Below are 11406 nucleotides of genomic sequence, written 5' to 3' on the forward strand. Positions count from 1 at the left end.
GTTATGCAAAAGGGCAGGTACTAGTATTTTAGGGGCCCGGGGCAAGATTAGAGCTCGGGGTCCCTTAGATCATGCCCTCGGGACCGATTTTCTAGCCGTCTTTCCTGCTTTATGTTTGATCCAAAATATTCAATCTTACGCCCAACACCCGATGAAGTTGTTTTACTCACTACGAAGAGAAAAATAGATTAACCATAATCATGGAGTAGTTTCTTTTCTTGGACTAGTGCTTGCATCTGTGTGTTTCATAGAATATAGCAAAGAACAGACGCAATCCAATCAATTTAATGGGAAAGTATATATACATTGCAACTAGCACGGGACGTAGTGACTCTTACACAGATGCCCCGTAATAATAATTTTTCTATATATTTTCCCTAAGCATCACATCGAGGCCTCTACATTGGACATGCCCTTGGTATTTGAAAATAAGGCAATGCTTTTAAAACACCATCTTAACTCGATGGAAAATCTTATTAATTATCACGCCCCCGACACTAGCTTAACATAATATTTTACTGTAACATAACACACCCCGAGGTAAAATGAGTCTATATATCTCAATTAATGAAGGTTTGCATGTTATCATCCATATGTTACTATCCATTATGAAGGTAGTAACATAGACTAGTCTAACTTACTGGTCTAACTTACTCCCCACTATGACCAGACAATATCTACGTGACCACGGGCAATCAATTAATTATCAATGCCCTACGACAATTATGAAGATGGATCATTGATTATCATTTATAACTTTTTGGTAATTATCATGGGAAAGTAAAATTGCTAGGGAAAAGTACCTTATTTGGAATCAGCTTCTCGTCTCGTTGATGCGGCCTCGCCGGCTAACGTATTAGCAACAGCATGGCACATGGTCGGTGGCCGTCCCTCATCTGGTTCCGGCGGTCGCGAGGAGAAAAGCCAACCGGTTGCAGCCGCCGACACTGTGCCCCGCGTGTGTGCGTGAAGTCGTAACTGAAGGGCCTCTCCAAGATGGCATCCGCGGTCATTTTTTTAAGGTGAACTAGGGAATTTATTCAACATGCACAATGTACCAGTGGAATACAAATGATGTTCGGAACACTTGTTGATACTATTGACAACCTCCGCGATAACCACATCTCAGGTTTTCAGATCTTGGGCAAGTGCCAACGCCTCATTGCATGCTAGCGCTTCTAAGCTCGTAGGGTCTCATCTCTGCAAATCGCCACCTCTGCACCTGACTTGCCATCGTGTGTGTGATAGTCCCCCGTCAACAATGATTTTCATGCTATTTCCTTGCGGAGAGAACCAAGGAAAAACAGAGCAACATAACCCGGTCCACCAATGATGCGATACCCCTGATTTGGCCCCCAAAAAAAAAAACGATCCTCAGAGCCTTTGTCATCGGGCAGAGAATAGTGACAGTGGACGAACTAGTCCACCTGTCAACAAAAATAGAACGAACAACATAGATAGGAATTTTAGAGGGGAAATGGTCTTCAACATATTGGTCGGGTTTAGAAACACAATTTATTTCTGTTGGCCGCCTTCTTTGCTATCTCACTGGTGTTGGCGGACTTTGGATACGCGATGGAGCTGCTCGACGAAATGGGCGCACAGGTGAGAACGGAGAAGAAACAGAGCAACAAGACCCGGCCGGTTGTGCTCCAGCCAACAAATTCGATGCTCTTCTTTTTTCACTCAAGGCAGACTGAACCAGCATTATACAATCGCTTGCTTTTCATGTCCAGTTACGTACAGCCGCTTTGGTACACTCCCACTACGTGGCTGCAACAACACGGTTTACTCTGGCAGTTTTGGCTCTGTAGATACGTATATTCAAAGAGAGTGAAATAAAAGCCCCTGAGAGACTGAGAGAATTTCATATTCAAAGAGAATTTTCACAACTGGCTGTATTGCTAATGTTTGTACAATTTGGACTCTCTGCTGAATTTCATACGCACTGCCGGCTGCAACTGCTCAACCAAATGGACACTGCACACAGGGAAACAATAACAGAGGAAAAACAGAGCAACATGAAGAGAGGAAACTGTTGTGCTACAGCTCCGTCTCTTTTGATATCCTGTTACTGACAGTCTAACAGCTGCTTGGGTGCGCACTCACTACACCCACTGCCACAACCGATGGCTGCAACACACTGCTTGGGTTCACCGTCACCCCCGATGTGCAAAACACTCAACTGTTTATACTACAACAAGCTGGGTTTACTCGTCACAGTTTGGTTGGGCTCTCTAAACATGGCATGTTGGTCCTCAACATTCGGAAAGCGTGAAATAAAAGCACTTCAGAGAGTCAATATAAAGCATGGAAAAAGAGTCGAGAAGGCAACTCGACCGGATGAAAACAAGGAGCTCTAGAACTATACAGATGCTCTAGAACTATGAAGACACCAAATAGATTACACAGATCGATGCAGCTATATATGATTAATAAACTGAAGTTGAGTTACAAATTGCTATGAGTTCTGGATCTTGGTAAAGAGAACTAGAGAACATGGTAAGCATAAGAGGCTATATATACCCCATTGGAACTCATAACCACATGAGGCCGGGATACACAAACGCATGCGACCTAAGCATTGATTCCCCCCGCAAAAAAAGAAAAAGAAAAAACCTAAGCATTGATTCAGCGCATGGCCTAGCCAACTGTTCTCTGTGGAATTGCTTCAACCAAATTCCAGTATGCGCCTTGTTTTGAGAAAGCCACCTCCAAGTTGGGACAACATACGATACACAGTCTCTCAAGGGCTGGGAGCTGCTGGAGGAGTCCCTCCGGCAATGTCTCTACCCCTGGACACCCATCCTTTACTAGATACTTGTGCGGAGTGACTCCATACATTCCATCTGAAAATGTTGTCAGGGCATCGCACTCATGCACACTGAGTTCTAGCATTTTTTGTTGTTCCCCATAATTGCTGGCATGGACACCAGCTTGTGAGAATACCAGATCAACAATGTTGCAAGAGATGCAGACAACTTTGGTACGTCCACCAAATTTTCACATTCTTTGATTTCAAGATCCTGGAGTCGAGGAGGCATGGCATTTTCATCAACAGATATTGTTGACGGAAGTGAACCAGTTAAGTTGGAACAACCAAGCACATTTAGAACTCGAAGACAACTCAAGCTTCTGAATTCTATCGCTGGCCATTGTACTATACTATTGTTGCCTCTAATCTCCATTCTTTCAACAAAACCAAAATGCTTCCATATATTCCGTTGTATTTGGGATGGTTCAAGTGAGAAAAGGCAATTGCAATCTACTATATCCACAGCCTTAATAAATCTGCAAGGTATTATTTTCAGCTCCTCGTCAAAGAGCTCTATATTTTCTGCGAAGCCTTTAGGCCTCAATTTCACTCTAGAGTCACCAAGCCTTGAGAAATGAAGGTCCATCATCCGCCAACTATATGTAGGTTGCATATCAACTATGCCTTTGCACTGAAGATTAGATTGCACTGAGAGATTAAACATATGGTGAAGGGGAATGCAACTTCGGCCCTTCACCACTAGTTCTTCTAGTAAAGGGAGCATCTTGGGCATGCTTGCTATTGGGCATAGAGAAATATACAGCTTCTTGAGCAGAGGGAATGATACATCTGCCACTTGTCCTGGCACCTCCTGGTGCCATTGCTCTAGTTCATCCATGTCGGTAATTATCATATGTTCCAATTTAGGAAAGAAGGGTGGCCTAGAAGTATTGGATTCCCTGATGTCAGTATCTTCAGTGCCAACACATATACTTTTCAAGCTATGCAAACCGTTCAAACGCAAGTACACGAGGGAGGGCAGCCGCCATAATGGTGGAAGATCCTCGCAATTCATGCAGTCTCTCAGAGTAAGTTCACCGAGATGCTCTAACACTGTAGAGTTGTGCATCCATGATGACAATGTAGCACCAGTGTAATTATGTAACACTAGAATTTCAACCCTTTTGTGGGAAAGAAGGGCCTCTAATATTGCTTCTGCTTTAGCATTTGCATATTGAATACAAGTACTGTAAGGTTGACGTTCCCAATTGAGTGAAAATCGTTTCAAATTATGTTTGGTAGACAGGTTGCCTTCTTTAGCATTTTCTGCAGCATGCACTTTTCTCAGCTCAAACAAAGAAAGAGCACCACTTAGATTCAGATCTTTCAGTTTATCAATTCCACGACCTACATCACTATCAATGACATAACTTGTCAATGTATGTAGAGAATTCAGCTGACCAATACCCTCTGGCATGCGCTCCAATCTTCTACACCCAACAAGGAAGATATGTCGAAGACTTCTCATATATTTCATGCCTTCTGGTAATTTCTCCAGCCATGCACAACTAATGAGGTTCAATGTTTGCAAGCTATACAGGATGGTAATGGCTTTAGGCAATGCATGTACACTAGAGTGAGAAAAATCTAGATAGCAAAGATGCTTCAAGTTTTTCATATGTCCCTCCGTTCAGAATGTCTTCAGTGCTCGCAAGGACATAAATTTTGACTTGGTCATACTTAGAAACTTGGCTTTATCACCACGAAGCCACTCACTTTGGACTAATATCGTGCGGGCCCGGGTAGCTAGAATTTCCTCCATGGTTGCAATAGCTTGATTACTGACATAATGAAGTGACAAATGTTGAGCCTCATGTTGTAATGATCTAGCAGCTGTGAATCCTTGCAGAATCTCCTGATGTGGTGAAGATTCTTGCAGAATGGAGCAATCATTTCCGCTTATGGAGTCAGCAAGATCATGCACCTTGCAAGTAGTTGGTCGGTGGATTTCCTCATCTTCATACGCAGAGAGTAGATCCTTTTGAATCTTCACGTCTTGGAGGAAACATCTACAAACTAGCATATTGAAAATTTGTTGGCCTCTTGTTTCTGATGCAATAAAGTCATTTGCCACCCAAAGATGGATTGACATGTCTTTATCTATCGGGCTATCCTTGGGGAAAATAACACAGATGGAAAACATATTTTCTCTTCTGATGACAAGTGATCATAGCTCAGCTGTAGTGCAGGTACAACCCCAGTTGCGATGATGTCACTCCTCCATACATCACTATCCACGACAGAAAACCACTGACTCTGATTCTTCGAACGAAGTAAAGCTGCTATAGTCTTAATAGCAAGAGGCAATCAGTTACACTTGTGGACAATACTCTTACTCTGAAATTAATTCCTCTTGCTTCTCCACTTCCCTTCCAAATGTGTTTTTGCGAGAAAGCTGCCATGACCGATCCTTGTTTAGAAGTGATATCTGATGTGGAGGATTTGTGCCCATGATAGAAGCAACTTGATAGCTGCGGCTTGTAACAATTATAGCATTGCCTGAGCCAGCATGTGAGCATAACAAAGATCTCATATCATCCCACTTCTGTCTATCTTCATTCCAAACATCATCCAACACTAGGAGGTATGTATTATTGCCCAACACTTCACCAAGCTTCTTCTGCAGTGCCTCCATCTCAGTCAATTCACACTTGTTCATCATGTCAACTTGTATTACAGATCGAACAATTTCTTCGATAACGAACTTGTTAGAGACACAGACCCATATGACCAACTCAAAATGATGCTTCACCCTCTGATCATTGTGCACAAGTTGGGCAAGGGTAGTCTTACCGATCCCCCCCCCCCATACCAACTATGGGGAGCACCATGACATTGTTATTGGAACTGTTGTTGTGCTTGAGCAATATGTTCACCACTTGTTCCTTCTCGTCTTGTCTGTCGACAATCTCTGATTCATCGACATGAGAGTGTGTTTGTGGATGAACAATGCTTGGTGCTGGTGCATCTGTAGTGTTCCTGAAGAGGACGAAGTGTTCCTGAAGAGGAAGGTTTTCATACAACACCCACGGTTCAATATTGAAGTGTTCCCGAAGAGGACGAAGGATGGACGGTCAATCATCCACAGGCACTGGCTTAAAGTTGCAAAGACCTTCAACATCAATGAAGGCTCAATATTAGCCTTCCGCTTCAGCAGTTTTCCCGATGAGATGCATCTGTCTATGTACCATATATGATGCTAATTACGGAAGGCCATGTGAAACTTGGTGCTAGTGCAGTTGTGTAATGGGGTAGCTGAGTGCTGAAGCTATATCATGTTGTGCTCTAATGTATTTCAATTATGAAATCCTACTTCCTTAATATGGGAATGAAATATATTATGTGTTTAATATGAAGGTCAATTAGATTAATAAATGGATTACTAATAATAGGGCAATTAGCCTGCTAATGATGAATTAGCCTACTAGTGATGAATTAGCCTGCTAATTGGTTTTTGCTATTGCAAACGGTTAGTGAGAAAATACCGTGGGCGATGACCTAAGGCAACGCACACAGTTTCTAGGAATAAACCGTGTTGAATCAATGAACAATCACACACGACATTCTCTTAAAAACTATTTGCGTTAGGCCACCTTGCGCAAACGTTTACCGCATAAAAACTGTGTGTGATGGACAGTCTTTGCCACATAGTTTCTTCTACACACCATGTGTGATGCATTCAATAACGCAAACGATATTTTTTTAATATTGTACGCGATGGGAACGCTATCACAAATGATTTAATGGGAAAAATTGTGTGTGATGTACCTACGAACGGAAACGTTTTCCTTGCAACGACTGTGTGGGATGTATATACGAACGAAAACATTTCGCGAGGACTCACTGTGTGGGATGTACTTATGACCGGAAATGATTTCGCCTGTATAATTGTAGTTTTTTGAGCACTACTGTATGTATAACCGTATTTTCTCACTCGCCGGTCGCACATAACCTCATTTTGCTGAGCGTGTGTGCCAGGAGGGCATATCCCTGACGGTTTCTGGGTCGCGTGGGAAGGACCCCCTAATCGCCCACACTCACTAGGTGATGGTTTCGAACGCCGTCACGGACAGGGGTTAAAAATCGTTTGTATAGCGCCTCGCTGTACCAGTGATAATGGGTTAGGGATAACTTTCTTTAGTTTTGATATTTTGAAAGGCATGGTTTCTTGTTGGTATGCTTGAGTACTAAAGTCTTCATGTCAAAACAAGACTATTGCTTTGAACCATATAAAAGTCCAAATGTTCATGCTAGAAAGAAAAGATTATGTGATGAACAAGTTAGGCAGCATTCCATATCAGAAATTATATTTTTATCATTTAACTACTCGAGGACGAGCAGAAATTAAGCTTAAGGATGCTGATACGGCTCCAACATATCTATAATTTTTTATTGTTCCATGCTGTTATATTATCATTCTTGGATGTTTTACGATCATTTTATACTCATTTTATATCATTTTTTGGTACTAACATATTGACATAGGGCCCAATGCCAGTTGCTATTTTCTACATGTTTTTTACATCACAGGAAACCAATACCAAACGCGGTGAAAATTTTTGTGGATTTTTTGGACCAGAAGACATCTAGTGGGCCAGGAACGCACTTGAGGGGAGCACAAACCACCAGGGAACGCCTGGGGCCCAGGCACGCCCCGGTGGGTTGTGCTCTCCTCGTTGGCCTCCCGCACCGCCTTTTTGATCTATAAATACCCCAATATTTTGAAAACCCTAGGGGAATCGACGAAAATCAATTCCAGCCGCGGTAGAGTCCAGAAACACCAGATCCAATCTAGACACCATCTCGGAGGGGTTCATCATGTCCATTTGTGCCTCTTCAATGATGCGTGAGTAGTTCTTTGTAGACCTACGGGTCCATAATTAGTAACTAGATGGCTTTCTCTCTCTCCCTTGATTATCAATACAATGGTCTCTTGGAGATCCATATGATGTAATTCCTTTTGTTGTTTGTTTTTGGGATCCTATGAACTTTGAGTTTATGATGAGATCTATGTTTTTATCCATGAAAATTATTTGAGTCTTCTCTGATCTCTGATATGCATGATTGATTATAGCCTCATATTTCGTCTCTGATATTTGGGTTTTGTTTGGCCAACTTGATCTATTTATCTTGCAATGGGAAGAGGTGCTTTGTAATGGGTTCGATCTTACGGTGCTTGATCCCAGTGACAGAAAGGTTTAGCAAGATGGGGTCTATTTCTACATAAATAGAACTTGTCTACATCATGTCATCGTTTTTATTGCATTACACTATTAGGGAAAAGCCTAGCAGTAGCACGGGCAACCGTGCTACTGATAGGTGCTACAGCTAAAGGTTAGCAGTACCGTTTGTTGACACATGCTACTGCTATATCTATTTAGTAGTAGCGCGTGCTTCAACAGCTACTACTGGTAATTTCTAGTAGCGCTTCACACTGCCCGTTCTACTACTATTATTCTGTATTCTATTTCTTTTTCACTTTAGGTCGTATTCATATTTATACAAGTTTTCATACAGTAGCAATTTAGAGATTGTTTTTACATTATAATGAGTTATTAAATCACTAGGTGAAAGAACCATGGATTAGTTTCAAATGGATGGATCCTAAGTGACCAAGTCATGGATTATCACGATAATCCATGACTTGATCACTTAGGATCCATCCACTTGAAACTAATCCGCGGTTCTTTCGCCCAATGATATAATAACTCATCATCATCATATTAATAAAACTCTTGCATCATATCATCACCAACAACACTAGCTAATAATCATCATAGTTATCACCACCAACACTATTTAATCATCATAGTCATAGTGCAACTATCTAATCACCCCCAACACTAGCTAATAATAATCATCATAGTCATCACCACCAACACTCATTCTAGCTAGCTAATCACTCCTGCTGCTCTCTCTCAGGTAAAATAACATAGAACATGTGTAGCACTCCTGATTCATCATATTGGAGCATGCAGATGAACCTGACTCCTAATTGTGGGACGCGCTTCTGATTGCTGCCCCCTAGTACTTCTCTGCGATCCTTCACAATTTTGCTCCAGTCTTTGACTATTAAGACTTGCTCGCTTTTAGAAATCCTAAATGCACTCATGTGTAATCTAGGATGTCTTGGCCGTAAGCTAACCACGGACATGCGACCATTAACCTTGATCCACTGAGGCACAACTATCATCGGGAGTCTCTGTTGAATAACATCGTAATAACATACTTAGCAATGAAGTTTAGCTTAAAAAATAATATATGCAAAAGATGCACTGAGGACAAAATATAAAAATCTTACATCTTTCCTAAATAGATGTGAACGTAGTTCAGTACGAACACTATTGGTCGCATGTTTTGAGTACTAAGATTTTCAAGTTCAGGAAAATAATTTGTCTTGATAGTATGAAGATCATCAAGCCATGAAACATATTGTCTTATCTCCTCGCAGTTTAGTTCAGCCCCGGGACAGTAGTAGGTCATGTCTACCAAGTGTCGGACATGTTTGCTTGAATAGAAATAAGCTGTCAATAGAAATTAGTTGTTAACTATTTTTGAATAAACAATATCCAAGACAACGGTGTCGAAAAATGTTCAAGCCTGGCATGGATGCCTAATATGGACATGCCCATCTGCTCGAAAAAGTTCACGTCATTTTATGCATGTACAAAAATAGACCATGTTCAACGGGAGTCTTCAATTAGGTGAGAAGGATCCGTATGAGAGTAATTTTTTTGGCATCATCGAATGGACCCAAATATTTTTGTGTAAGCTTATATTACCAATTCAAGGCACCATGCCAAGTTTTTGGAATTTTGTTAATTCTTCCATTTTCTGGAAATTTCTTGATGAAAAATAACCGATAAATGGATGGACGCGACGCAACTTGCATGCGGTGACCGATAAATGGGGAGTGCGCGAATGTCCTATCGTGTGGATGACCCCCGGGTAGGCGACGGAACCGGAATCCCTTTTTAAGACATCGAGGCAGCCAACGCCCCTCAATTTGGCCGGCCTACCCGCCGGCTCCCCAGCGCGAGCCGGCTAGGCACGGCTACCTGGCCCGGGCGGCCGGCGAGCCCATGTCGTCTAGCCACAAGTCAACAACCAGTCCCTCTGGACGTACGACGATACAACCCTCCGCAACAAGGCTTGCATGACTACAGCGCTCCCTCCTTTGCGCTGGCTGAAGCGGGCAGTGCTGCCCCACACCTCAGCCCCGGGGGGGCGGCACCCGAGCAGGGTGACCCTGTAGCTGAGTGGCGCCAGCCGACCCGTGACGTAGGACGGGCCGTGCCACAGTACCGTCCAGCCGGCTAGACCCGTGTCCGGCGGCCCCGGCACGGCCCGCGCTGGGCGGACCTGGCAATCCCCGCATCCGATGGACCCATCAGACCCGGCGGCTCTGAGAAGATGACACCAGGGCCCTGCGCACATGTAACTTTACCAATGTAACCCTGGGGGGGGGGTCGGCTTATAAGACCCCCAGTAGTCCCCCATGCAGGGGGGATCGACTCTCTTAGCTAACACACACCCTCACGCATACACATCCACCGGAGAGGCAAGACCCGGGGCCTAGCCCTCTCTTCCTCCTCCACCCAAACACCTCCAGAAGCACCTCTGTAACTTAGTGCGTATCATCCCATTTCGGCAGGACTAGGAGTGTTACCTCCCACGGAGGTTCCCGAACCTGGGTACGTCTCGTGTCCCACACTTGGGCGTGCCAACCTCGCCTCAGGAACCCACTTGGACTGGTTAATTCTTCCATTTTCTGGAAATCTCTTGATGAAAAATAACCGATAAATGGATGGACGCGACGCAACTTGCATGCGGTGACCGATAAATGGGGAGTGCGCGAATGTCCTATCGTGTGGATGACCCCCGGGTAGGCAACGGAACTGGAATCCCTTTTTAAGACATCGAGGCAGCCAACGCCCCTCAATTTTGCCGGCCTACCCCCCGGCTCCCCAGCGCGAGCCGGCTAGGCACAGCTACCTGGCCCGGGCGGCCGGCGAGCCCATGTCGTCTAGCCACAAGTCGACAACCAGTCCCTCTGGACGTACGATGATACAACCCTCCGCAACAAGGCTTGCATGACTACAACGCTCCCTCCTTTGCGCTGGCTGAAGCGGGCAGTGCTTCCCCGCACCTCAGCCCGGGGCGGGCGGCACCCGAGCAGGGCGACCCTGTAGCTGAGTGGCGCCAGCCGACCCGTGACGTAGGACGGGCCGTGCCACAGTACCGTCCAGCCGGCTTGACCCGTGTCCGGCGGCCCCGGCACGGCCCGCGCTGGGCGGACCTGGCAAGGCCCGCATCCGATGGACCCATCAGACCCGACGGCTCCGAGACGATGACACCAGGGCCCCGCGCACATGTAACTTTACCAATGTAACCCTGGGTGGGGGTCGGCTTATAAGACCCCCAGTAGTCCCCCATGCAGGGGGGATCGACTCTCTTAGCTAACACACACCCTCACGCATACACATCCACCGGAGAGGCAAGACCCGGGGCCTAGCCCTCTCTTCCTCCTCCACCCAAACACCTCCAGAAGCACCTCTGTAACTTAGTGCGTATCATCCCATTTCGGCAGG

The 11406-nt window shown here is 44.6% G+C and overlaps 1 pseudogene; it reads right to left on the minus strand.

Moving 5' to 3' along the window:
• Positions 1-2631: 2631 nt before the first annotated feature.
• Positions 2632-11251, minus strand: LOC123084621 (putative disease resistance protein RGA1; annotated as a pseudogene).
• Positions 11252-11406: the final 155 nt, after the last annotated feature.

This window comes from Triticum aestivum, chromosome 4A, assembly GCF_018294505.1.
Source record: "Triticum aestivum cultivar Chinese Spring chromosome 4A, IWGSC CS RefSeq v2.1, whole genome shotgun sequence".
NCBI classification, from domain to species: domain Eukaryota; kingdom Viridiplantae; phylum Streptophyta; class Magnoliopsida; order Poales; family Poaceae; genus Triticum; species Triticum aestivum.